Source organism: Cnephaeus nilssonii, assembly GCF_951640355.1.
Source record: "Cnephaeus nilssonii genome assembly, chromosome: 2".
Classification (NCBI taxonomy): domain Eukaryota; kingdom Metazoa; phylum Chordata; class Mammalia; order Chiroptera; family Vespertilionidae; genus Cnephaeus; species Cnephaeus nilssonii.
In genome coordinates, this window is record NC_137073.1 from 97,357,891 (window position 1) to 97,360,710 (window position 2,820).

General features: G+C 35.0%; 1 pseudogene across 1 annotated transcript; it reads right to left on the reverse strand.

The window, feature by feature from the left end:
- Positions 1-1,751: 1,751 nt before the first annotated feature.
- On the reverse strand, positions 1,752-2,528 carry LOC307115058 (RWD domain-containing protein 1-like; annotated as a pseudogene). The gene has a single exon. The product of its transcript is annotated as an RWD domain-containing protein 1-like (transcript).
- Positions 2,529-2,820: the final 292 nt, after the last annotated feature.

A 2,820-nucleotide genomic window follows, 5' to 3' on the forward strand; every position in this document is an offset into this window, starting at 1 on the left:
CTCTCTCCTCATGGGTGTATGGCTGCCTTCCTGCTGTGTCTTCACCTGCCTGTCTCCCTGTGCCTAATATCTCCCTTCCTGCATTCTCATCTCTCCTCTTATAAGGATATCAACCTATTGGATTGGGGCCCACCCTAATAATCTCATTTTAACTTATTTTTACCTCTTAAAGGCTTTGTGTCCAAATATAGTTATACTCTGAAATGATTAGGGTTTAGAGCTTCAACATATGAATTGGGGGCATGGCACACATAATTCAGCCCATGACACAGTGGCATAACACCTTCTGTCGCTGGTTCTGTCTTCCTCTTCTTCCATTTCAGTGCTAATTTTTAGTATTTACCACATACACAATTATTTTACATATCTTTATAATATGTTAAAATTATTGCATATATAATATTTATTTAGATTTCATAATAATGTGGTAACTCATTATTCTATGGTCTCTTTTTCCCTTCCTTATCTATGGCACTCTACACTCCCCTCCACTCAAGCCATTACATGTTTAGTAAATAATGTCAAGACTTCTCTATGTATATGGAGATTTTGGAGTAAGCATGATGTAATTCTGTATGCTCTTCTCTTACATTTTATTTCTCACTTAACAAAATATCATGAAAGTGCTTCCAAGCCTTTTGGTAAATATATACATATATTACACATGCATGTATAGACTATATGTGTAATGTTTAATAGCTGCATAACAGTCCCCATTAAAATGTACTATTATTTACTCAACCATTCCTATTGATGGATATTACAGCTTTCTACAAAAGATGCCAAAGTAACCACTGTTTAATTTTATATATTGATGCTTTCATCTCTAAATATCTATGATAATAAAAGCATAATATGCTAATTAGACCGGACATCCTTCCAGACGAAGCCAGGGCTGCGAGGGCTGATATTACAAAATACCACAGACTGGTTGACCTAAACATCAGCCTGGCCAGTGTGGCTCAGTGATTGAGTGTCGACCTGTGAACCAGGAGATATCAGTTCAGGGTGTCAGAGGGAAGCCAATGCCGGCAGCTGGGGGAAAGAAGGCCTACTCATACACGAATTTTGTGCATTGGCCCTCTAGTTCTTGTATAAAGTACAATTTTTGACTGAAGAATGTATATTCTAATTTTAATTGTTATTATCAGATTGTTTTGAAAAAAATTACCAATACACATTTCTAATAGCAATGTATGAGAATACCACATTCCTTATATTTCTGCAAGCACTTGGTGTTATTTATTCATTTTTCCTAATCACAAGAAGTCAAGTTCATTGTTATATTTACTAGTATTCAATTTCCTTGACAATCTCTAAGATTGAGCATCTTTCCTTCAGTCTATTGGCAGCTGGAAGATTCTCTTGGGATATCTTTTGCCAATTTTCTTTTTTATCACACTGGATCTTTTTCTTAATAAGTAGCAGGTGTTTGGATAGTATAAATACCAAAATTTTATCTCTGTAAACATATGGTAATAGCTTTGTTTAGAAGCTGTATAATGGTATAATTTTAAATTAAAAAGTATAAAACTTTGTACAGTCAAATATTACATATTTTGTTATTTCTGAGTTTCTTCTCTTCTAAATTTCTCTTTCCCTTGTGTACACATTTATCCCACTAACATTTCTTCTTTAATCTTTTTTAACTTTAAGGCCAGTTTATTAAGTCAAAGGACTAAAGTTATCAGAAAAATATTCTCCTGAAAGTTATTATTTATTATTTAGAAAAAAAAAAGAGAGAGGAAAATCTATACCCTTTCAGCATAGTCACAGATGGCGTAGCAGTCACACCTCTCTTTAGATGGGGATAGTCCATTGTTGGTCAAGTCACTTTCTGGGTCAGTAGGATTGTAGTCTGGGTCATCCTCACCGTCCTCCAGCTCCAGTTCATTATTTCCTGGACAAAGACTCAGCTATCTCATTCTTCCCAGCATCCTCCAAGAACTAGATATCAGATGTGCCAAGATTATAATCTGTTTCAAATAGCTATTTCCCATTTAATGTAATAGTTCCTACTTGTTCTTCTTTCATTCATTTCTTCTTAATTTACAAGAGTTCTGAATCAAACTTGGATTTCCAACATTAGAAATTCTCAATTGTAATAGTAGTGCCATGAAATAATTGCTTTTAGCTTTTTTTATTCCTTTTGTTTCTTTTCCTCTTCTCTACTAGGTTTTATTTGATCAACTCAGCTAATGTTTCTTACAGAGCTGTCACTAAGTAAAGATCATTACCATACCAAAGTTTTCTTCTGCCTGCAATGCTAATAATTTTAAAATGCCTGAGACAGTATTATCTTCTAGATTCCCCTGGGAGAATATTTCATAAACAGGGGCTTCCTCTAGGTATTTTTCACTGTATGTAAAGTTGATGATCATCTGGGTAATTTCATCGTTTTCTCCAGCCTCAGATGGCACAATAATGGTGACACTGAGAGCATTTTCTGATGATGCTGTAAAGGAGTCGGGGTAGATGGACTCCAGAGCCTCCATCTGGTTGCACTGATCCTCTCTATAATCTGCCATCAATCAATCAGGGCTCTCGCGGCTGCCCATGGATCACACAGATACCCAGGCAGCATGCTGCAGTCCATTCCCAGGGATATACCTTATGTGTAGTTCTTCCTAACTTTATAATCGGTCAACAAATATTTTTCTATCTATTCTCTCCATAAAGAAAAAAAAAGATTTTTTTCCAAGTGGCTACTAAAATCAATATATGCGATATCCTTTTTCTTTTAAAAAAATATTTGGTTAATTTTGCATAATTCTTGGAATGGGGACCAATATAACTTTTAACCATTATCTAATTTATTGG